Source organism: Schistocerca serialis, chromosome 2, assembly GCF_023864345.2.
Source record: "Schistocerca serialis cubense isolate TAMUIC-IGC-003099 chromosome 2, iqSchSeri2.2, whole genome shotgun sequence".
In the NCBI taxonomy this organism is placed as follows: Eukaryota; Metazoa; Arthropoda; class Insecta; order Orthoptera; family Acrididae; genus Schistocerca; species Schistocerca serialis.
Window position 1 is genome coordinate 341,932,357 of NC_064639.1, and position 27,045 is coordinate 341,959,401.

The window sequence follows — 27,045 nt, forward strand, 5'->3', positions numbered from 1 at the left end:
CTAACAGACAATCATATAAGCCTAGAAAGTAAGAAAAAGTTTTCCAAAACTTTTGTCTGGAGTGTCTTAACATACAGATGTGTACCGTGAACTCTGTGAAAGGCAGAGAAAAAGAGACTGGAAGCTGTGGAAATGTGGATATGGAGAAGAATTACGAAAACAAGCTGGGTAGATAGAAAAAGTAATGAACAGGTCTTAAGAGAATTGAATGAGAACAGAACCCTGTCAAATGATATAGGAAGAAGAAAATCAAAAATGATAGGGTACATAATGAGACACAACCAGTTCCTAAATAATGCATTTGAAGGAAACGTTTTAGGGAAAAAACCAACAGGCAGGCCAAGAGCAACGTATTTTAATAGCATCAAAGAAGATATGGGGATAAAATCGTATGAAGAATTGAAGAGGATGACAATGGAGAGAGGGACGTGGCTAAATCGACAAGGCATATCGAATGGGTCAAATGGCTCTGAGCACTATGGGACTTAACTTCTAAGGTCATCAGTCCCGTAGGACTTAGAACTACTTAAACCTAACTAACCTAAGGACATCAGACACATCATGCCCGAGGCCGATTCGAACCTGCGAGCGTAGCGGTCGCGCGGTTCGAGACTGAAGCGCCAAGGACCGCTTGGGCACACCTGCCCGCGACGACAAGGCGTAGCCTTTAGTTTATGATGATGATGAGGTCACGTAGGTCGCGTCAGTTGCCAGAAAGGCAGCATCAGATCGAGAGGCATGTCATCCAGCGTGTTTCAGCCTGGGATCGTGCCACTCGATCGCTGGGAAAACACGGACCACTCTTGCTGGGCACTCCCCGCTCGCCGGCCAGCTGTGTTTGGCCTGTGCCTTGGAGTGCCTGACCAGGGTCTGCTGCCGGCCGCCTAATGTGTTTGCGAACTCGTCGTAAAGCAGGCGCCGCCTTTTCGCCAAACTCAGCTGGACTAAATGGGCCTCCAGGGCTGCTTCTACGCATTCCAATGCTGAGGCCTTAGCTGGAAAGTTTTGAGTACCGTCTAGCTGAATATTTGAGCTGTTTTCTCAGACAGTACTTCATTATAAATAACTGCAGTTGTGAGGTTACTATGCACATTGTACGCCACGTCATTAATATACAACATGAACAGCAAGGGACCCAAACCACACGCCTGTAGTTACTACGCATTCAAGATAAAATGTTGAGTCTTCCCTAAGAAGAAATCCCGGACCCTGCCACACATTTCACTTGGTGCCATTACGATCGTACTCTCGACAGTAAACGTTGGTGTAGAGACATCAGCAGTTGAACTTCATCCCAGAAAGTGATGGGGTGCTTCCATTCTTGGACATCGTGGTTTACAAAAAAGCAGAAGGTACTATCGGACATAGTGTTCAGCGAAAGCGGGAACACACTGACCGGTATCTGACTGCTAAGAGTTTCCATCCACCATACCAACGCACTGGCGTCCTTAGGACTCCGGTATGCAGGGCATATGGCATTTCCGACGCGGTCACTTTGACCCAAGAACACATTTGATGTGTGTGTTTAAGGAAAACGGATACTCTGAGAGGCAGAATCGTCGGGCTGTGGAGTTTGGACTATCTCCGGAGGTGCATGAAGAGGAGTATATTTATTCCTTATGCTAGTGGCATATCGTTTAAGATTGGAGGAATTTTAAGGAATGTGTTGAGTCCACCTTAGGGTACTATTCGGCTTTGTGAAAGACGATTTAGGTTCAAATGGCTCTGAGCACTATGCGACTTAACTTCTGAGGTCATCAGTCGCCTAGAACTTAGAACTAATTAAACCTAACTAACCTAAGGACATCACACACATCCACGCCCGAGGAAGGATTCGAACCTGCGACCGTAGCGGTCACTCGGTTCCAGACTGTAGCGCCTAGAACCGCATGGCCACTCCGGCCGGCGACGATTTAGGGCCTAAGAGGCCTGGTAGATATGTAGATATAAAATTCCGTTTCAGTGTGGGGAGGCCTACATAGACCGTTCGATTCGCACCGTTCAGGACATGTGCGTAGAACTTTGCCGTCATACGAGGCTACAACAGCCGGAAAAATCGTTGGTAGCGGAATATTTCTTAATAAAGGACGTGGGATGAAATTTAATGAAACTTTGATAGTGGACAACACTTCCGGCTTGTGGAACAGTGTTTATAAAGAGGCAACTGAAATTTGGTTGGCAGGTAATTTGAATAACAGGGACAATTGGTTTCCTCTTAGCAGGACATGGAACCCTGTACTATCCCATATCAAAGCAGAACGTTCTTCGGTGCGGCCAGTACAAGTATTCGAAAATAGTTTCTGAGTGTGATATATCGTTGCCGCCGGAGTTCAACTAAGGACGGCGTCACCTGCCCAATCTTGGAGGGCAACAACTGTGGTGGGCGATGCATGCGCCGTGTACGGTGAGGAGGCCCATATATGATGCCGATTTGCAGCCTTAGTAGCATTAGTTCTCTGCGGGACTCGGCAGCAGCAACACGAGCAGCAGCGGCAGCAGCTACAGCAACAGCAGAAGATCCTGAAGATGGCTAACAGTTGGAGCACCGAAATATTGAATCGAATTGGTTTTAGAATCCGGCAGCAAAACCGAAGAGATTTTCAGGACTGATTATGCCGGGAGAGCCTACGAACTCACGTTATTAAGCTTCGTTTTTGGTTCGAGAGATCGACGAAGTACTCGTATCACAGTTAAAAGTGTTCTAATTCAGCCACAAATTCTGTTAATTGAGGCGTTGCATTTAGCATCAACACGGGCTGAAAAGTTGTATGGTTCCATAGATACGCGCCAGCCGTTACTCTAGCAGGAATGACATACCCGTATCTGTCATCCAAGCACATTTCTGCTTAGTGTCGACCCGGGATAAAGCGATTGTTACCGCCAGGGGTGAACTAATATTCGCACCTTCTAAATTCCCAAACTGCCTTCAAATTTAACCGTGTATTTTTCCTGCTATATACAACGTATGCGCAAAATAAGCAGAATTTCGTTATTTGATGTCCTTCCTGCGTTGCAGTTTTAAGGACTAGTTGTGCAACGAGGCATACGTATGGATGGCACCCATCTCCATAGCCGAACCTGATACGCAGTTTGTAGCCAGCACTCGAATCGGAGGTGACTCGTTCGAATCATTCGTCTTACAGTGTTTGGGCGGCAAATGGTGGAGAAGTGGTGACATAAACTCCCTGATGCCAACACGTTACGTCAAATTCCTGAATAAAATTGCAGACCTACTGAATCGACCTCTGAATCGAGCTATGAGTCGAGTTTTTTATGTCCACCAAAGATGCTGCGGAAGTAACGCTCTGATCAGACGTACGGTTCACGTTTGGGATGGCTGACAGGTGAGCTCAGTAATTAGAAGAAAGCCACCAGTAGTTCAAGAATGACACGTATGATTGTAAGTGAAGTGATTTAGGCTAGATCTTGTACGAAAGACAGTAAGTGGACACGATGTACAGGGTTATTGGGCTTTGGCCGACCTGTGGTTAGCATTCGGACTCCGATCTAACAGTACTTAGATAACACTGCGTTTGACGTGTCACACTACGAAAAATCTCTCTCTCACGTAGTGTGAGCAGGTTGTTTGTTGGTGGTGATCCGTCCGCTGAATGGAACCACTAGGCTAGGTTGCCCTCTTGTAATCTGTTTGAGAGGAGTAAACTACCGAGTTTCGTCCTATCCCTCCTCGCCTCGTCTCCAGTAACACACAGCTGGCAGTACACGGCTCACGTACTCATCCCATTCACCCACGCTCGACGAAAACAGTTCAGATGCACGACACGCAAATTGCCCAAGTGACGTCAGCATGTAAGTTTCGCCATGAGCACGATTTTGGCATGAAGAATACTGTCGACTAGCTCAAGTAGCTATGCACAATTGTGTAGTCTCGCGTCAAAACTTTCAGTGCCACAAGTTTTCCAACATGGAAGTGATCGGTACACTTCTGCTTGTCATCACCATGTGACGTCAAAAACAGCAAAACTACCGGAGTGATAAATCTGCTGAATATCCGCTAACCACTTTTTGGAACATGTGATCCACGAAAGTATACCTGTTTTCCTGCTGTGCTGCTGGCAAGAAAAAAGCCCCTTGTTCAGCTGCTGGAATACGCAGGTCACAGTTAAAAAATTACAGCCAGTGATTTACCATTGAGTCAGTCTACACACCACAAGTAATGACCAATAGACAGTCCTAAACTAACTCGCAGGCTGCCTACTGGATCTTTTTTCTGTACTCGCAGAGGATGCAATTCATAGCACACGCTAGAAAGTCAACATACAGCACTTGTAATTAATTGTCATATTGGAATATGGGGCTCTCCACAGCATATTCAACTGAAGATGCAGGAGAAAGGAAAGCACTTGAAAGTTGCTCGTTAGAGCATCAACTTCCAGCGTAGTAATTTTTCGGCGAATGAATTGCAGGCATGTTCTGTATCACGTGATCGATTACTTAACGTATCACAGTCTTTGACTGGCGAGTAAAGGCTTGTCTGATGGGGTTTACTTTGGAGACTGTAGGTGCGATCCAGTCACGGGCCTGCGCGGGCCGTGTCGTCTGTATGTCAGTCCTCTTGATCGAGGGACGAAGCATTCGATTCACTGTGCTGTTCTGTTATTGTGGTTTTTGGCCAACTTTTCCATTAGCGTCTCTGATGTTCTTGGCTGTTACTTAACGTGTTTGCTACGGAAAACTATTGTGGTAACTTTGTTTGAAGTTACTTTCTAATAGTCATCACCATACAGAGAGTTAAAAAAGTATGGGGAGACAGCGGTTCGCATTTAGCAGCTTGACGTAACATTTATTTGCAGTAATATTCTACATCTACAACTACATCCATACTCCGCAAACCACCTGACGGTGTGTGCCGGAGGGTACTTTGAGTACCTCTATCCGTTCTCCCTTCTATTCCAATCTCGTATTGTTCGTGGAAGGAAAGATTGTCGGTATGGCTCTGTGTGGGCTCTAATCTCTCAGATTTTATCCTCATGGTCTCTTCGCGAGACATACGTGGGAGGGAGCAATATGCAGCCTGACTCCTCGGTGAAGGTATATTCTCGATACTTCAACAAAGCCCGTACCGAGCTACCAAGCGTCTCTCCTGCAGAGTCTTCCACTGCAGTTTATGTATCATCTCCGTAACGCTTTCGCGATTACTAAATGATCCTGTAACGAAGCGTGCTGTTCTCCGTTGGATCTTCTCTATCTCTTCTACCAACCCTATCTGTTGCGGATCGCCGCGCGGGATTAGCCGAGCGGTCTGGATGCTGCAGTCATGGACTGTGAGACTGGTCCCGGCGGAAGTTCGAGTCCTCTCTCGGGCATGGGTGTGTGTGTTTGTCCTTAGGACAATTTAGGTTAAGTAGAGTGTAAGCTTAGGGACTGATGACCTTAGCAGTTAAGTCCCATAAGATTTCACACACATTTGAACATTTTGTTACGGATCCCACAATGGTGACCAATAGTCAAGCAGTGGGTGAACAAGTGTACTGTAACCTACTTCCTTTGTTTTCAGATTGCATTTCCTTAGGATTCTTCCAATGAATCTCAGTCTGGCATCTGCTTTACCGACGATCAACTTTATATGTTCATTCCATTTTAAATCACTCATAATGCCTACTCCCAGATAATTTATGGAATTAACTGCTTCCAGTTGCTGACCTGCTATATTGTAGCTAAATGGTAAAAGATCTTTCTTTCTACGTTTCCGCAGCACATTACACTTGTCTACATTGAGATTCAATTGCCATTCCCTGCACCATGCGTCAATTCGTTGCAGGTCCTCCTGCATTTCAGTACAATTTTCCATTGTTACAACCTCTCGATATACTACAGCATCATCCGCAAAAAGCCTCAGTGAACTTCCGATGTTGTCCACAAGGTCATTTATGTATACTGTGGATAGCAACGGTCCTACGACAGTCCCCTGCGGCACACCTGAAATCACTCTTACTGCGGAGGACTTCTCTCCATTGAGAATGACATGCTGCGTTCTGTTATCTAGGAACTCTTCCATCCAATCATACAATTGGTCTGATAGTCCATATGCTCTTACTTTGTTCATTAAACGACTGTGGGGAACTGTATCGAGCGCCTTGCGGAAGTCAAGAAACACGGCATCTACCTGGGAACCCGTGTCTATGGCCCTCTGAGTCTCGTGGACGAATAGCGCGAGCTGGGTTTCACACGATCGTCTTTTTCGGAACCCATGCTGATTCCTACAGAGTAGATTTCTAGTCTCCAGGAAAGTCATTATACTCGAACATACTACGTGTTCCAAAATTCTACAACTGACCGACGTTAGAGATATAGGCCTATAGTTCTGCACATCTGTTCAACGTCCCTTCTTGAAAACGGAGATGACATGTGCCCTTTTCCAATCTTTTGGAACGCTACGTTCTTCTAGAGACCTACGGTACACCGCTGCAAGAAGGGGGGCAAGTTCCTTCGTGTACCCTGTGTAAAATCGAACTGGTATCCCATCAGATCCAGCGGCCTTTCCTCTTTTGAGCGATTTTAATTGTTTTTCTATCCCTTTGTCATCTTTTTCGATATCTACCATTTTCTCATCTGTGCAACAATCTAGAGAAGGAACTACAGTGCAGTCTACCTCTGTGGAACAGCTATGGAAAAAGACATTTAGTATTTCGGCCTTTAGTCTGTCATCCTCTGTATCAGTAACATTTTGGTCAGAGAGTGTCTGAACATTTTGTTTTGATCCACCTACCGCTTTGACATAAGACCAAAATTTCTTAGGGTTTTCTGCCGTCAGTACACAGAACTTTACTTTCGAATTCATTGAACGCCTCTCGCATAGCCCTCCGATCTGTAATGTGCCTTTAGGCGTGTTCAAACTTCCGTTGTTATGTGAGGCAGTTAGTCCATTTGCACATTTGCTGACTATTATTTCACACTCTCGTAAATTTTTGAGCTTCCACCTGTCACCATGGCTCCATTACATTAGGACATGTTTTTAAAACAGATCTGATGACGGTCATTGCTGATCGAAGCCGTTAATCTAAGGACCTCACAAGTTGTGATCACAGACTTAAATAAAGATATTTATTCTACACTTTCTGGATCACTGTGCTGTTCGCGACCATCTTCCAGCTTTTGACTCCCGTTTATTTAAATGTATTCGGTATATTACGACGTTATCATCTTTGTGGCTTCAGTCCGAAGACTGGTTTGATGCAACTCTCCTGTCCAAGCCTCTTCATCTCCGAATAATTACTGCAGCCTACATCCTTCTGAATTTGCTTATCGTATTCAACTCTTGGTCTCCCTCTACGGCTTTTGCTCCATCACACTTTCCTCCAATACTAAATTGGCGATCTTCTAATGTCTTACAATGTATCCTATGATCTATCCCTTCTTTTAATGAGGTTGTGCCACAAATTTCTTTTCTCCCTAGTTCTGTTCAGTAACTCTTCATTTGTTACGTGCTCTACCCATCTTTAGCATTCTTCTGGAGTACCGTATTTCAAAAACTTCTATTCTTTTCATGTCTGAGCTGTTTATCGTCCATGTTACGATCTGTCTAGAATTTTAATTTGTTCACTTCTTTATTGCTTTGCCCTTCTGTATGCCACATCGTCCATATATGGACAAAGGTACTGTTTCATGTATCAATGGCTGTGGAAATATTTGTAATAATCACAAATTTAACTAAACCTTCTATGACTGACAGTCAAAAATGTGACTGCTTGCGAGACTGTGTACAGATTTTTCAATTTGAAGTTCATTTCAAGCACGAACTTTAATCATAACTCTGTTTTCAGCAGAAATGTCAGTCAGCGCGAAGCTACATTGCAATCACCAGAAGATTTTTTTCATAACTGCGTTTTCCTTAGTAGATAAGTGACGGTGTGCAGACTAAGAGACAGATTGCTGGTTATAACATTACGTTTGGAGCGGTCTTTGTACACTTTTGTAGCCGGCCGCTGTGGCCGAGCGGCTCTAGGCGCTTCAGTCCGGAAACGCGCTGCTGCTACGGTCGCAGGTTCGAATCCTGCCTCGGGTGTGGATGTGTGTGATGTCCATAGGTTAGTTAGGTTTAAGTAGTTCTAGGTCTAGGGGACTGATGACCTTAGATGTTAAGTCCCATAGTGCTTAGAGCCATGTGAACCATTTACACTTTTGTATTTAAGGTTTTGTATGGAACGATGTTAGCCTATCAGACGGATCCAAGCATGTTCACTGTACGTGTTATACCTGTAAGGTAGGTCATTTGTATGTTCTGCGAGTCAGATTATATAATAGCTAGGTGTAACTCTAATCCTAAAATTCTCTCAAGTATTCATTTGTGCTCCCATTTATTTCCGTGGCAAGAAGTAATTTATTTTTTATACGTGGCGAGAATGCGTTATAAATTATTTCTTGGGTCGAAGCATTATATAGAAAGGAACACATATTAAGGATATTTTTTCTCTGTAAACACATTTTCAAGTACTCTGAACATTACACAAAAAGATTAGGTGGCTTACACAATTCGTCACCGAGAATATTGAAATAAATATTTTGGTTCATATTCACTGCAAACCTGTTTCAATAGTCCCAAATCATGTAACGAAAATACTCCTATGACATCATAGCTCCAATACCGACCTCAACTACTTCCTATATACTGTGCCGATTTAACAGGCCGGCTGTGCTCTTGACATCTCCTATCACTTAAAAAGAGCCAAAATCGTGACACTTCGGACCACAACACAAGTTTCCAGTTTGCTGCCAACTTTCTGTGCCGTTTGGCCTATTCAAGACTTGTCTCTCTAGGTGCCATATAGGGCAATGGTCTTTTCCTTGGTACCCGGCCAGAAATGTCCAGTGCATGCATTTCCCTTCGCAGTGATGGCTGGAAAACTGGTTGAGATGCACCTGCAGGCACTGAAAGCACGACTCGTGTTGGGTTTGCTATCAGCTGTTTCTGACAAAGGATGACTCTCACCGCCAGTCAGTTGGAGTTGCTTTTACAGCCAGTGTACTTAGGCTGTAATTCACAGCTGGGAGCGGTACACTATTCCTTGTAGACACATTGGACAGTGTAGTTTGATACACCAACAAATTCGGCTACTTCATTCTCGGTGTAGTCATGGGCACGTCCAACCACGATAGCCTTGTCTTCCCCCTTGTCGCGGGTTCTCGTTGACCCATGTTACTGTTATGTAATAAATTATTCTCTCAGAATAATTACAATGTTCCTGTGACAGTTTGCGGCAACTGATTGCAATCTTGAGATGTGATTAACCCACTAACAGCTTTGTCATGGTACAGTGGGTGAACAAAAATAAGGAACTTCCATGCCCGATACAGTGTAGGAAAATCGATGTCATCTTGAAACGCAGCAACGCTACTTGTGAACAAATATTGAACCATGGGGTGTACCTGATTAGCCAAAATGGCCACATAAACTTTGGCAGTAATGCGACCTTCACTATTAACCATGGGGGCGTATGGAACACCACGACATTGGCCCAAATCATTGCTGAACCCTCGTCTAGGGAAGTAAACTCTGTCAGAAGCTGTAAACAGTTTGAAGCACCAGTCATCCGACCAACTGACTTTCTACCACTGCTCCATAGTCTAGGTTTTACGGCTTTCACACGTTTTCTTGTTACTGCCATCCTCATCACTGACGCGTAGTTTCGGAGTTCCAGCCCACCCTGGAATTCCCTGCTTATTGAGCACCTTTCGTGTTGTTTTCTTCCAAACAGGATTCGCGAGTGCGACATTCAGTTCTGCAGTGAGCCTTGTATAGTTGTTGTCCCCTAATTTTTCGTCAGAATCCTCTTCAATGACTATCCGTCACTAGCATCAACACAAAATGTCTTCCGCGTTGAGACTTTGCGGAAGATGTTTTGCCTCTTTCCTTGTGAGTGATATAAACCTTCGATACGATACCTCTTCAAATACCAAACATTTCGGCTATCCTGGGTACGGGAGCACATTATTCCACCCACGTTAGAATTCACTTAGCTTTAATATAATGTACTTAAAACTACAAAAAACACTGCTCATATCACGACTGACTTTTACAACGTACTGAGGGCATTGCAGAGGTGCCGTTAGCGGTCAAATACAACAGCGCCACCTGTAGGCTTGGCTTGCATCAGCGTTTATGTCCAATCATATATTGTTGCCGTGGTTCCATATTTTTGACCAACTCCAGAATATAGCAATTCCCATTACGCACGCTGTACATCATAATGTCACATAAAATATGACTGAATTGTACTCCGCGTCATCACACATTAAAAGAACCTGAGGCATGTTAAAGCGATGACACCATACAAGCGAATGACACAAACATACTGCTTCACCGCCATGACTTACCGGTTGGTTATAATTAAGTGCAGCTTCTCATGGAGGTTCAGTGTTGGCTGTAATTATCGTATGGTAGCGAAACTCCGTAGATATGGTAAAGGATTAATGCGAAGCCGATTTAAGCTGGAAAAAAATTAGTTCCAATGTGCTGGCGCTGTGAATTGATGAAAGTCGTATAGAAATGTTTTCACTTATAATGCATTAGGAACTGGACGTGGGTAGAAAAGCAAAAAAGAATAAGTTAATTTTGTATTATTAATCATCTTACGTGAAAACAGTGGGTTCCATACAGTTGCATTCTTACAAAACAGGAATCACTTGCTGTACAGGGAGGTCTCGATAACGTGCAGACCTCATAGCACACCTGGCAGGCCCTATAGCTGTATTCTCTTCAAAGAAGAACAGACCGAGACCTGAGAACAAGGGAACCTAACTTCTGTGGTCATCAGTCCCTTAGAACTTAGAACCACTTAAATCTAACTAACCTAAGGACATCGCACACATCCATGACCGAGGAAGGATTCGAACCTGCGACTGGAGCGGTCGCGGATGCGGATAAATCCACTCACATAGTCACATATGGCGAATGCAATGGCTGATCGTGCACAGCACGCTATTTAATAGTACCCTAAATTCGTCATTTGTGTATATTCAAAGCTCCGTGTAGTGTAAAAAGTGCCTCGTCACTCAACAGAATATTGTCTGGCTACATGTTGTCAGCTTCGATCTGTGCCAGAAGCCGATGAGCAAGTTCATAATGTTGCTGAGGATCCTGAGGTTTTAGTTGCTGCACCATCTGGATCTGTTACGGGTAGCGGTATAAAATAGACCTCAAGACTTTCCGTACTGTTGAGCATGGGATGGACGACAATTCTCGCGACACTGCACAGGCACTAATGTCGTGTGACTAGGGCCTCCTGTCGGGTAGACCGTTCGCCGGGTGCAAGTCTTTCGATCTGACACCACTTCAGCGACTTGCGCGTCAATGGGGATGAAATGATGATGATTAGGACAACACAACACCCAGTCCCTGAGCGGAGAAAATCTCCGACCCAGCCGGGAATCTAACCTGGGCCGCTGGCCGAAGTGGCCGAGCGGTTCTAGGTGCTACAGTCTGGAACCGAGCCACCGCTACGGTCGCAGGTTCAAATCCTGCCTCGGGCATGGATGTGTGTGATGTCCTTAGTTTAGTTAGGTTTAAGTAGTTCTAAGTTCTAGGGTACTGATGACCTCGAGAAGTTAAGTCCCATAGTGCTCAGAGCCATTTGAACCATTTTTTTTTAACCTGGGCCCTTAGGACTGACAATCTGTCGCGCTGACCACTCAGCTACCGGGGGCGGACTGCACAGGCACTAGTACTGCCCGAGACATATGCTGTGAGAGCAGTTACAGCAACAGCACCCTTGTTATTAACTTCCAACGGCATAGGACGCCTTCCTCTTCCAGGTGCCGTAGCCAAGCTCATCCGCATGTCTGAATTTGATTGTCTTCTTCTTTAAACTTTTTAATGAAATCGGGCTTCTCCTCAGATCTTTCAGTCGGCCATATTCTCTCAGTGCAGCACTGTCATTGGTGCCGTTCACATGAAGCAGTTTTACTAACAGCGGACGGCCTCTTCTCGATAGCCATACTGTTCACTCACGTTATGGCTTGTCAAATGACAGTGTGCTTGTCATACAAATAGTGTACAGCGCCAGATTTGCACCTGGTGGCTAGCATATTCAGCATAAATTGGTTCCGCATTAACGCATACAGTATCTGCCAAGTTTCACTGCCGCGCGGGATTAGCCAAGCGGTCTGAGGCGGTGCAGTCATGGACTGTGCGGGTGATCCCGGCGGAGGTTCGGGTCCTCCCTCGGGCATGGGTGTGTGTGTTTGTCCTTAGGTTAAATTAGGTTAAGCAGCGAGTAAGCTTAGGGACTGATGACCTTAGCAGTCAAGTCCCATTAGATTTCACACACATTTGAACAAGTTTCACTGCCATACGATAACTACAGTCCACACTCGTCCCCGGCAGTACTTCACCTGAACAGGGCTCGGAAGGCCCAATGGTACCGACAGACCGCCGTCTCATCCCCAACCGATAGGTGACACTGGATCAGATATTGAGGAGCAAGTCCTCAGCACCTAGATCTCCCAGCCACTACCTGTTTTCGTGACAGGAGCCGCTAGTTCTCAATCGGGTAGCTCCTTCAAATGGTTCAAATGGCTCTGAGCACTATGCGACTTAACTTCTGTGGTCATCAGTCACCTAGAACTTAGAACTAATTAAACATAACTAACCTAAGAACATCACACACATCCATGCCCGAGGCAGGATTCGAACCTGCGACCGGAGCGGTCGCTCGGCTCCAGACTGTAGCACCTACAATCGCACGGCCACACCGGCCGGCGGGTAGCACCTCAATTGCCCTCATAACAGCTGAGTGCAGCAAGTTTGCCAACAGTTCTCGGCAGTCCCAGATGGTCACCCATCGAAGTGCTAGCCCAGCCCGACAGCGCTTAACTCCGTTGATCTGGAAACTGGTGTTACCATTGTGGCAATGCCGTCGACTCCTTGAAAGCAGATGCACTTTAATTATAATCACCCGATACACCAGCGGTGGAAGGTCTGCTACGTTATCTACAGCGCTCCAAAGTGACCAGAGTGCTATTTTAAGGAGGTGACTAATACCTGTCTGGCGTGCTTACATTACATACAAGGTACGTAGTCGGCCATTATGCGTTTATTTCAGTGCCTGCGACGGGGACGGAAGCTGTCTACAGCAAGTCGTATTTGTTGGAGAGCCACGGGCGCGCACTGCCGATGAGCGAGGCGGGCCCTGATGACTGGCAGCCATCCGCCAGTCCCGTCACGCAGCGACGCGCGTCCGATGCAGCGGGAATTAGCGGTGGCAGCGCTGTCTGGCGGGGCGGGTGCGAGGACCACCCAGCGGCGCCGGACGCCCAGGCGAGATACATATGAATGAGTATCGCCGGCGGCGGAGACTGCATAATGCATGCGTTGCGGCGCCGCAAATAGACGGCCGCGCCCCGCACCCTCTGCCAGACACCGCGAGATGTGCGTGCCCAGATGGGCCGGCCGCGAAATCTGCCGAGCGACTGTGCCCGCGCCTTGCGAGGTAGCGGAGCCCGTTGTCGCCAGCATCGCTGGCTGCCTCGTCCGCCTACGAGCAGGCACGCCCTCCGTCACTCTCATCGCACACCTGCATCTGGCCGCCGAGAAGCCCGTTGCTCGCTCCTTTGACGTCCGTATCTGGCAGTCTCACCGTACTTCCGTGCCTCCAGAGGCTTTCAATAAGCAACGGAACATTTTTTCCGTCGGCTAAATTCGCTCGAAAAATTGTGGACCTTCTTGTAGGACTTCGTCTAGTATTCGCGGTTCAATACTTATAGTTTCATGAAGATTCGATATGTGGCGGCACAATATGTAGCTTTCCAAATTGCATCTGGATTCGAAGCAGAGAGCTGTCTTTGGGTTTCTTTTGGTAGAAAACCAGAGAACTGAAGATATTCATATGCGCTTGCAGAATGTCTGCGGAGTTCTAGCAGTGAACAAAAGCACGGCGAGTCGTTGGGCGAGGCGTTTGTCATCCTCGCAAAATGGTCGAAGGTCGCGTAAACCTATCCCATCTCCCTCGTGCCGGTCGGCCGCACACAACTGTAACTCCTGCAATGTTGGAACGTGTTGACACTCTCATTCGAGGTGATCGACGGATCGCAATTTAGCACCTCGCTGCCCAAGTAGACATCTCCGTTGGTAGTTCTGACACACTCGTCCACTAAAATCTGCCTCTACATCTGTGCCCTGCGAGTTGCACGGCATGGAAGATACATCCAGTTGTTCCAATTTCTGTTGTTTCTTCTCGTTCCAATCACGTTTGGAGTGCGTAAAGAATGATTGTTTGAATGTCTCTGAGCATTCAGTAATTATTCTAATATCATCCCCCAATTTCCCTATGTGAGCGATACGTAGGGGTTGTAGTATATTCCTAAAGTCATCATTTAAAGCCTGTTCTTGAAACTTTGTTAATACACTTTCTCAGGATACTTTACCCTATTTTCAAGAATCTTCCAGTTCAGCTCCTGCAGTGTCCCACAGATCAAACAAACCTGTGAAGTTTCTAACTGCCCTCCACTGCGTACGTACAATATCCCCCGTTAGTCCTGTTTAGTGCAGGTCCCACATACTTGAACAATATTCTAGAACCGGTCCCATGAGCGATTTGCAACATATCTCCTTTGTAGACTGATTGCACTTCTCCAGCACTCTACCAATAAATAGTAGTCTACCACCTGGGCCGGCCAGAGTGGCCGAGCGCTTCTAGGCGCTACAGTCTGGAACCGCGCGACCGCTACGGTCGCAGTTCGAATCCTGCCTCGGACATGGATGTGTGTGATGTCCTTAGGTTAGTTAAGTTTAAGTAGTTATAAGTTCTAGGGGACTGATGACCTCAGAAGTTAAGTCCCATATTGCTCAGAGCCATTTGAACCATTTTTCTATCACCTGATTTACCCACAACAGAGCTTATGTGATCATTTCATTTCATGTCCCTACAAAGTGTTACACATACGTATTTGTATGAGTTGGCTGATTCCAACAGTCATTATAGACATAGAAACTATGTTTTTCGTTTTGTGAAGCGCACAATTCAACATTTTTGAACGATTAAAGCAAGCTGTCAATCTTTGTACCACTTTCAAATCTTATCAAGGTATGAGTGAATGTTTATGCAGCTGCACCAACTATTTTACCCTCTTAGTGGTTGAATTTCCAAAAATGCTAAAACACATATTTTTTTATTTTCTGAGTGGGAAATCAAATATCAGTTTTCTTAGTTCTAGCTTCAAAATTCCCTTAATTGCGACATACTTTCAAAGAGATTTTCATCCACTATTTCGGCCCTTAGGAGTGGAATTTCGGACAATTCTTTTCTAAGCGATGCCTACAGTATCAGATCCACAACCTCTCCAAACTTCAAGTTTCTATCTGCCGTTTTGGCCGGGCGATGATGAGTCAGTGAATCAGTCTGACACTGTTTCACCCTCTTAGGAGTTGAATTTCCGAAAACAGTGAAGACGTATTTTTTCGTCTCTAGCCGAGATGTCAAGCACCAATTTTCAAAGATTTAGCTTCAAAATGCTTTCGCAATGAAATATTTTCATTAAACGCTGCAGCCGTATTCCCCCCCCCCCCCCCCGCCCCAATTCATTCACAGAATTGTCGTCACATTAAGCAACCGTTGCCTTATAGTTGCTGGACGATCTGCTACTTTTACAAATGGTAATATAGATATTGTACCAATATTAGCTGCAAAAATGCCTGCACAGTGAAATATTTCCATAAAAACAGTGATCCCCCGATTCAACCCCGTACGGGCTGGATTTCCAAAAGCAGTGAAACCCTTTCTTTTTCTAACTGAGAAGTCAAATTTAAATTTCATAGGTTATCTTTTGGAAATTTTTGAAGTAAGGTGTTACGGGACCAAACTGCTGAGGTTATCGGTCCCTAACCCCACACACTACTTAATCTAGCTTAAACTAACTTACACTAAGGACAACACACACACCCATGCCTGAGGGAGGACTCGAACCTCCGACGTGGGGAGCCACACGGACCGTAACAAGGCGCCTCAAACCGCGCGGCTGTCCCACGCCGATAGATTTGGCTTTACAAACGCTTCCATAAAAGGTCGCATCCCCTATTTTAGCCCATTAGGATTCAACATCCAAATACACTAAAACAAATATTTTTTATTTGTAATCGAGAAGTCAAATACCAGTGTTCATAGATGTAGCTTTAAAAATACTTTAGTAGTCGTGTAATGATGATATATTTTCAAACAGTGCTTTCACCCACTATTTCACCCCCATTGGGTTAAATTTCCAAAAAATACTGAAACATTTATTTCTTTATTTCTAACCGAGAAAGCAAACGCCAATTTTAGTATGTCTAGCTTCAATATTGCCTTAATAGCTACTTTTTCAAACAAACACTTCATCCCATGTTTCACCGCTTAGGATTGGAATTTCGAGAATACCGTTCATAAACGATGCCTACAGTGTAAGACCCATACTTTCTCCAAATTTCCTCTCCTTAGCGGTTTGGGCTGGGCAATGACGAGTCTGTCGCTCTGTCAGTCTGGACATTCCCTTTTATATATACAAATTACTAGTGTCGTTCAATAACCTACATTTTTCTGAGAATTTCACACCACTTTCACCTTTCATTTTGTCGACTTATTTTTCTAGGCCGATAAATCTTAGGAATGAGTTCGCCTTAATTTATACGACATCATTGTTTTCAAATAAGATATTTCCACCACCCTTTTCACTATAACCCGAAGAATCACACATAGGGTGAAGACTAAAAAAATCGACAAACTAGAGGGACGGTGGAAATGGAGGGAGAAATGTCCTATGAACCTATGTTCGGAAATGCATCATTGCCACGGTGGACGGCGCTGACGAGTGGAAATTTCTCTGACCATGTACCGTGCGTTCTTTGTGTGTTTCAGGCTGTGTGATTAGCTCGGTGTACTGTAAACAGTAAAATGGCGCAGTATTGGAGCAAGCCGAGATCGTGTTCGTGTACGGCCAAGCAGATGGAAACGGTTGAGAGGCTTGATTCGTAAGAGAAGACTTTCCAGTACTGTGAGCTTCCAGGGGATGTGATTAAAATTTATATTTTTTAAAACTTTATTTTAACGCTTTTCTGAGCATTTTAAAAGTGAAAATATTAACTTTGTTTTACTTTGCTTCAACCTCAGAAAAAGTTTTATCCTCCTCATATCAACATCCACGATTCTGATTTTTTTTTTCATCACAGGTACCAGTACGGCGGAACGCTCCATGCCGTCACAAATCAAGCACTGATTGTATTTACAGTCAAACAACGAAAATACAGATTGGAATGAAGACAGGGTTATGGAAAGAATAGATCGCTTCTCAGCCTACAGAGGAATCATTGAGCTGCAGAGGCGCACAACTATTCAGGGAGTAAGGTTCGATCAGTCACAGAATATAAACCACAGTTAAACCCAACGAAGGTTTGCACACAGTTCTGTTGGACAGTATCTCTAGTATGTCAATCGATCGTATAGCGTCGCTCTTTTCAGTTACGATCGCGCAGTGGGCACGTGAAGAAGCCAAGTACGGGTGCCTGCATCATTTTTTCATGCAACACCACATAATAACAGTCATGCATTTCCTTCTCTATCACAGTTCTCGGCCACAAACTGTAGGGGCAATGAGGACACTCCCGCAGCTTTTTTGCTGGGAAGTGTTTGATCACCCTAGAGCTGTAAAACTACCGTAGTTTATCGTAGTCGGTCATAAGTAAGTGTAGATGACGGTAGCTTTCCTAGTAGCTTTGGTCATTTAAGAACGTACTCATACTACCTGAACAGCAGGTGTGTTGCATAATTAGCGGACATTACTTCATGACGACCGCTTTCTTTACGTACGCGCTCAGTCTCGTATTATATTCTCCAGAAACCGAAAGAAGTGAACCGTCGGTAAACTGAGTGAGGATATACAGGGTGTCTCAGAAGTGTTGGTCGATATTTAGGGACATAGCAGGAATGATCATTCGAAACAAAAAAGTCAATTAAACATGGACTCTAAAAAGCACCGCCTAAGAGCTATGAGTAATTCTTGATCTTCAATACCGTGAAACAAATCTGTTCTATTGCAAGCTCTTTGCTTTCTATATTTTGGGAAGTGACAGTATGGATGGAAACAAGAAAAAAAGACCAGTAAACATGTGCTCTAGAATGCATACTTTAGAAGTTACGAGCACTTGTTCATTAGGGTAGTTGTTTTTCAAAGTAGCGAAGATGAACAAGTGCTCATAGCTCTTAAGATATGCATTTTACAGCGCGTGTTTACTGGACATTTTTTTCTTGTTTAGGTCCATATTACCACTTCTCAGAATATGAAATCAAAGAGCTTGCGGTAAAACAGATTTGTTTCGCAGTATCTAAGGTCAAGAATTGGTAATAGCTCTTAAGTCATCCATTTTAGAGACAATTTTTAGTTGGCTTTTTTGTTTCGAATGATCATTCCTGTAATATTCCTGAATGTTCACCATTACTTCTGAAATACCCTGTATAAAGAGTGGCATAACGTATGGAACATTTTTCCTCCTGTCTGTTACATAAAAATGAACCTATTTATAACAGAATTAAAACTGACAGATTTTGTTCGAGAATTATTGATTTGTAGAGTGAAACAGAGGGATGTTGCAGTAGAAATAAAGTGAACAACACATATTTTCCATATAGCGCTAGAAAACGCCAAATAACAACAATTATTATAAAGATATTTCAATGTTTGTGCATGTAAACTGTACTTGCACCAAAAACAATCTGTTATATAAATACCCAAGGCGGATGCGATCAACCAATTTAATTTATGTTGTGCAATTCATATTTTGTAACGCTGTAAAAGAAACAATGTACTAACTTTGAACGATGTGCGGTTTGAAGTGCGAAACAAACAAGCAAACAAAAAAAAGAGAAGTCATCAGCTCCCATTTTCTTTCTCACACATTCATTTGTGTTCGTTTCCCTACCAATTCTACCAATACTACCAGTAATCCTACCATTTACTACGTCATTTATGTAAAACTACTACACTAAAACTACTGAAACGTAATTTTGGTAGAGAGCAGCAATAACGACCCACCATACAGCTCGGAATTGGCTCCCTCTGCGTTTCATCTCTGCTCACATGAACGGTTGGTTATGAAGACAAAATTGTGGCACAGACAAAGAGCTACAGACAAGCGTAGATAAGTGGCGGAAAGCACAGGTGGCTGCTTTTCATGACGACGGTATTGGCAAGTTGGTACAACACTACGACAAATGTCAAAGTGGGAGTGGCGACTATGCAGAGACGTAGCTGGGAGGTGTAGTTAACAGTAGCAAATAAGGCCGGCCGAAGTGGCCGTGCGGTTAAAGGCGCTGCAGTCTGGAACCGCAAGACCGCTACGGTCGCAGGTTCGAATCCTGCCTCGGGCATGGATGTTTGTGATGTCCTTAGGTTAGTTAGGTTTAACTAGTTCTAAGTTCTAGGGGACTAATGACCTCAGCAGTTGAGTCCCATAGTGCTCAGAGCCACTTGAACCACTTGAAGTAGCAAATAAAACGTTTGTGATTTTCCCTGTGGTTTCCATTTCGCGACCGATCTGATCTTACTTCCCTAATGACCACCATATGTATAGGACTAAATCCTAGCAGAAATATAATTTTATGAGAAAAGTTAGTGAAGCAACTGATCCACATGCAAGATATCAAAACATATGAAGTTCAATTACGTAGGAAGAGGCAAGCAACAAGTTCTGGTATAACTGAGTGTCAGTGCAAGAAAAATGTGGAACCGATGCAATGTGTCTTCTTCACGTGCTGGTACTCTGACAGAGTAGCTAATTGAAGCACTGGGTGCTTTCACATCTCAAGACAGTTAGATTCATAATTTATAATTTACCGGATAATTTTTATAAAAAATCCAAACTACGACAAAGTTTGTGCTTCTTTGTCATTTTTTTGGTGGGAACCCAGAACTGAAATGAGATAAGGTTGCCAAGCCTGCCTCGCAAGTGGGAAGCTCGGGTCAATAGTACAAGATGGCGGCATCCTTGAGGATTTGAACCAATATGAAGCATCCGGGTTTTGTAGATTTCTGTTAGCTGAAGGTTTCAAAACAATCGAATTTCACCGTGGGATGGCAGTGAAATATGGTGAAATTTGCTTGAGTCAATCTGTACGAATGGAAAGATAAGTTAAACGGGTTGTAACAACGTTGCACATTCGCCACGCCCGGAACGCCCTGGCTGATTTGTCACGGAGAACATTGTGACAGATGATGAACTTATACGGGAAAACAAGCGTATTACGATGATTGATATCGCAGCAACTATGAAGATTAATGTCGGATCAGCCCACCATATTGTTCATGACGTACTGCTGTTCAAGAAAGTGTTGTGATGTGGGTCCCCAGGAAAGAGAGAAAGGCGCATGAGTGTGTACAGGGAGCTATTGCGGCAGTGAGAGGCTGAAGAGGACGCGTTTCTTCGCTGTATTGTAACAAGACATAAAATTTCGGTGCATTTTTACGAACGTGAATGAAAAACAGGTTTCAATGGAGTGGCGACATTCTTTGCTTCCAAAATCCTAAGAAGGTGCGAACTGGGAGAACTGCTGCCAAGTTCATGTTGACAGTTCAAGGACCATAATAAATGTGTTCTTGAGCACTGCACGCCGAAAGGTCAAAATGTGAACAGTGAGACGTACGCAACCATTGTGCGCGAAAATGTGAAACTAGCAATTTTGGGGAAACGGTGTGGACTTCTATCCAGTGGTGTCCTGTTACTGCTGGACAAGGCGAGGCCACACACTGCTAGAGTCACGATAGGTACAGGTTCGTCTGCTTGTCCCAGCCCCCCAGCCCCCCCATCCAACAAACAAACCTTTGACTTGAGACAACCTTACCTTTCAGTATTACGTAATTGTCTCTAATATTTGATCATACATCACGTATCTTCACTCAGAGACACGTATATGGAGTAGTTTTCTGAAATAAATGAGCAGTTTTTTGTATTATGACACACTTCATGCTAACTAGATAAACAAACGAATGTTCAGTTTGAAACGCACCAGTATATAATCGTTAGGATAGGTATAACATGAAGTATTGACATCAGATGTCAAGATGCCACATTTACAGGCTTATATGAATCTTGTAACATTATTTTTCATTTAGTGGCCATTTTAAAAGTCATATTTTACTTTGCTTCATATTCTGTCATTAATTTCATTTCAATTATACCGAGTGCAAAAATTCTCTCTTCTGTTTCGACTGTAACTAATCAATGTTTGAACATAAAGCGCAAGTAATTCTCATTTTGTAATTCCAGAATAATTTTCACAGTAAGTGAAACAAGCCTATCGTTTGTACTTACGTAAAGAACTCATGTACATGTTACTAACATTTTTCAGTTAGTAACTCTCAAAATACAAGCGACTTTGTAAAAAGCATTGTTAGTGAACACATTTTGTGAATTTCAGCACAAAAAGGTAAGAACTAAGTAAAACTTAATGTTGCAGCGTGGAAGGTGCGAATTAATGTTTAATTTTCTACTGTCAGTTTGTAAACAACGGAAAGTTTTTGATTGTAATCCTTAAATTTTCTGTTTGTAAAAATGGATGACATTACCTGTAATTATTTAATTAATGGCAAATCAGCCTTACAAGAGTCAGTTTTGCTACAGTTTTTGAGAGAGTCAGCTTTGTTAAAGTATTGCGCAATAAACATTAATTGTGAAAGTGAAAACTTCGTGTCAACCTGATTACTTAAAATTTCCCTTGGGGTACGAAACCGTTAGCTACACTGTGAAGAACTCGGGGAGTTGCAGCAAACCTGGTGGAGCAAATATTCGCAATTCTTTTGAGGCCACTGCAGCATAGGAGTTCGCCGATAAACGAAGATAACTATTTTCTACTAACTGTTACACCCAGAATAGCCCCAATATACATTTATTTCAACTCACACGTACGGGACGGACACCTGAAACCGCAGTACGAAGTGCAGGTGGGACTCGGCAGAGACGACAAACACATCTGGAGACGTCATACTGAGGTCAACAAGACTATAAGCACTTCTCCTCTCTTAGTTTAGGAACTTCTAAATGCAAAGCAAATAAACGGAGTTTCATTGGCAGTGTATTTTTTCTGTTACCTTTTCCTACAGACATGTATTTCTTCGTGTCCGATTGCGACTTCCAGCAGCGACTGCAACAGGTATCGGGGTTATTTTTCGGCTCGTTTATTGGTGTGGGCACTTGATGGTCATAACAAACGTGTTACAGTAAGTGGTCCGGTCCTACGTTGGCTTGCACCTCCATTAGCGGAAGCCTGTTGTAAGGTAAAGTAATGTGGGCGTCTTCGGCGCAAAATCTGCTGCCGTTAAATGGATGGGTTGCATGCGCAAACACTTTCAGAACTGCATAAAAGTAATACTTTATATTTTCTTTGTGAGAGTAAAACGTGATTCAGTCTTTTTAGGTAAATTGAGCAACCCAGATAGGAATTTGTCGTCCCAGTTCATCTCCGTCGTGCACAGCTGCACCTCCGCAGATGTTTTTAATGCGTTGCTCTCCAACAGATGAAGCTGCTAAAGCAACTTAAATGATCACACCAAAAGTTTTCCGTTTCTAAAAGTGATAATTGATACAGCCTAATAAGGACGTTAATTAATGAGAGGATAAAGTCAACAGATCCTAGAGGAAGGAATGGGTAACAAGTTGAATATCGTTTTTTTTCTAATTGGTATCTTGATAAAATTTATTTCTGCTGTACAGTTTCCCCAGTATATTAGAAATATTCGTATGTTCCTTTCTTTTGACAATAAACCATTTACTAGTTGCAAGAATTTAATATTTTTTTCCTGCTAAAACAGTGCAAAATTAGGAAAAGTCCATCTATACAGAGAAACCAAATTCTGCAATATGTTCCAAACGAATTACAAAAGCAGTTTACTAGCTTCGGGTATAAAATATTTTCTTATTAACAATTGCAGTACACGTGATTAATCACCTAAAACTTACATCGCAAGTATTGCGTAAATGGGAAGTCCTGTTAACGTATGGTTTTCACAAGAGTGGGTTGGTAGTCAGGGGCTCGTATTGCTAACAAATAAACACATTGTAATAATAGGAGATGTACTTTTTTTTGCAAACTTATGCTTTTTAAATTGAACAATGCCTGTTGGTATTAGCAAAACTCAATTACGGTTAATTAGAATGTTAGCGGTATTTATTGCAGAATCCTACTGCGAGTCGTTTACAAGATACCGTATTTTGAAAAGTTCCCATACCGACACTTGTACAAACTCTGTGGTAGCACACACTAAAGAACAACACAAATGCATGCACCAGTTATGTGGATTCTAACTAGTAACGACACAATTGACCATCACAGGAGTTGTAGGGTACTGACTGTGGCTCCAGGTGCAATTTTTATATCAAATTTATATGCGAATTAATTAAACTTATCAATCAATTACCACTACCCTCCACCCACCCCCACTCCCGCTCCGCAGATGACGTCACGTATTTTCGTCTGTCATCTTGTGGCCTTCCACTCCCTCCCCCTCCCCCTACCCGTCACCCTACTACCCTATTGGTGGGAATTTCGAATTTTGGGGGGAATGTCTTCGTCCAGGGCTGTGCCGACATCCCACCTCACTCCCTGCCCTGGAATTGACGGGAAATAAAAAATGGCAGTGCCCTTTCTGGGACTCGAACCCTGCTTCTTCTGGACAGAAAGCGCAAGTACACCACCCAACACGTGGAAACTATCCAGATGCAGGAGAGGAAGGTTACATTAGAGTACTTTATTTATTTTGGTTGGGAAACTGAAGTAAAGATCAGGCCTAATTAAGTACTTAATCATAAAGATGGCCCTAATCACACAATTATATGCATAGCGCTACACAAGGAGTGCTTAAAATCGCAATACACCTTAAATTTGATGATGCCATACAATAGGTATTATGCTGCTGGGAAAAAATTTTCACAATACGATTCAAAACTAGTGGCAGGCGCACTCAAATTCTACCCTTCACCTACAAGCTGATGGGGAAAAAGGCTGGATTGTAAGGTACTATCTTTATTTTGTTGGTGGGAAATGTATTCAACTAGCGAGATGGTGGTGTTGGACAGAGAGGAGTTTAATAAGAGTATTATTTGTAAGCATACAGCTGAGAACATTATCTATCCCCGTTTGACATCAGAGTTCGCTACAGGTGCCTGCTCAACAATCACCCGGCATCTCAGGTAATCGAAGCCAATACACGCTATCACAACCAACGGAAAATGCATCACTGTTCTAATTACACATCGAAATTGTCTTAAAAAGAAGAAAACAGCTCTCATAATAAATGGGCTGTAGCGCAACACAAGTAAGGGGGGGAAATCGTCACATCAGAAGACTGCAGATGGGCAGTAGCTGAACGAGCATACTCATCAACTTACAGCCAGGTACTAGCAAAGTTATAGGCCCTCTTACATCTCCTCTTACCTTCTCCCCTCCTTCCATCCACCTATGGGGGAGGGGGGGGACAAGTTTTTTCAAACCTTCAACTGCTGCTACCGCGTGCCATGTACTGCTGTGTGGCGTACGCCCTTCTGCTGGTGGATATGTAGGCTTGCTACAAGCTCGCAGCCTCCTTGAGGCACGGTCCTTTGAGAATACAAAAGGTAAATTTAGTGCCACTGCCACACCCCACACGCCGTCCCCCTGGTTCGTGTACAACTGCATTGGTGATCTCACACGCACTGGACCATCCCCTATACTGCCTCCCTGCAAGCAACCGCCATTCTGGAGAATGGTGCACCGTAACAATTGTATTTAACATCAATGTATCTCTTATAATCAAACATCTTTTAAAAAGGAAAACAAAACTGCGATGGTAATGAATGTCCTCATTTCATGAAAATAGCTGCAGTCCATTTCCTTTCAGTTTTATGAGCAAAATCGGTATAGTCTTTGCATTCGACTGCAGGATACAATTTGTATCTCATTATTTTGTACCATCCGGCGAAGTGCATCCTCGACGATTAAAAATGATGAGACAGCAGAGGCCTATACATATTCAACCTATATAAAATTTGGAAAAAAAGCTTCCACTATTTTGCTGTGAAAACTACCAATCACTGTAGAATGTCCTTGTTATTTCGAAACCATGATCGAAGTGAAGAAAAAGGGAGAATTTAAACAACAAAGAAAAAACATCTGCATTAAGAAATTTCTTTGAGCTTGATATACAAATTAGACGACCTGAGAGCGTTTCTCACGTTCAGATCAGTGTCTGAAATAAATTATTCATGCACGTGTGTATTACAGAAACGTGAAGTAGCGTTAGAGAAAACAATCTTTCACGCCATTAGCTCACATATCGGGAAAAAACGCATTCGTTTAACGTTCGACAACAAGAAGCTATTATTCAAGTGGATGTTGCAGTTTTGCACACTATAGCAGGTCCCATTTTACCAACGCGATAATATATGACACCTGCGTTTATGAAACAAATAATAAGGGCATGTCTTGTAATAGAACCTCGCATAAGATATTACTGCATCTCTCTCTCTCTCTCTCTCTTCTGTTACATTGAGAACAAATACTGTCTGTGTGATTCCATTTGACATTTTTGCTCCATAATTCTCCTCTACCGACTTGTCATTTAAAGTTTCTATTGTACAGCAGATTCTTGGGTTATAGCTTTGTAAGCAATTTGATCATCACAGCCTGTTTCATGCAGTCTACTCACACCTCGGTTTGTTGTTGTTGTGGTCTTCAGTCCTGAGACTGGTTTGATGCAGCTCTCCATGCTACTCTATCCTGTGCAAGCTTTTTCATCTCCCAGTACCTACTGCAACCTACATCCTTCTAAATCTGCTTAGTGTATTCATCTCTTGGTATCCCTCTACGATTTTTACCCTCCACGCTGCCCTCCAATACTAAATTGGTGATCCCTTGATGCCTCAGAACATGTCCTATCAACCGATCCCTTCTTCTGGTCAAGTTGTGACACAAACTTCTCTTCTCCCCAATCCTATTCAATACTTCCTCATTAGTTATGTGATCTACCCATCTAATCTTCAGCATTCTTCTGTAGCACCACATTTCGAAAGCTTCTATTCTCTTCTTGTCCAAACTACACTCCTGGAAATGGAAAAAAGAACACATTGACACCGGTGTGTCAGACCCACCATACTTGCTCCGGACACTGCGAGAGAGCTGTACAAGCAATGATCACACGCACGGCACAGCGGACACACCAGGAACCGCGGTGTTGGCCGTCGAATGGCGCTAGCTGCGCAGCATTTGAGCACCGCCGCCGTCAGTGTCAGCCAGTTTGCCGTGGCATACGGAGCTCCATCGCAGTCTTTAACACTGGTAGCATGCCGCGACAGCGTGGACGTGAACCGTATGTGCAGTTGACGGACTTTGAGCGAGGGCGTATAGTGGGCATGCGGGAGGCCGGGTGGACGTACCGCCGAATTGCTCAATACGTGGGGCGTGAGGACTCCACAGTACATCGATGTTGTCGCCAGTGGTCGGCGGAAGGTGCACGTGCCCGTCGACCTGGGACCGGACCGCAGCGACGCACGGATGCACCCCAAGACCGTAGGATCCTACGCAGTGCCGTAGGGGACCGCACCGATGCTTCCCAGCAAATTAGGGACACTGTTGCTCCTGGGGTATCGGCGAGGACCATTCGCAACCGTCTCCATGAAGCTGGGCTACGGTCCCGCACACCGTTAGGCCGTCTTCCGCTCACGCCCCAACATCGTGCAGCCCGCCTCCAGTGGTGTCGCGACAGGCGTGAATGGAGGGACGAATGGAGACGTGTCGTCTTCAGCGATGAGAGTCGCTTCTGCCTTGGTGCCAATGATGGCCGTATGCGTGTTTGGCGCCGTGCAGGTGAGCGCCACAATCAGGACTGCATACGACCGAGGCACACAGGGCCAACACCCGGCATCATGGTGTGGGGAGCGATCTCCTACACTGGCCGTACACCACTGGTGATCGTCGAGGGGACACTGAATAGTGCACGGTACATCCAAACCGTCATCGAACCCATCGTTCTACCATTCCTAGACCGGCAAGGGAACTTGCTGTTCCAACAGGACAATGCACGTCCGCATGTATCCCG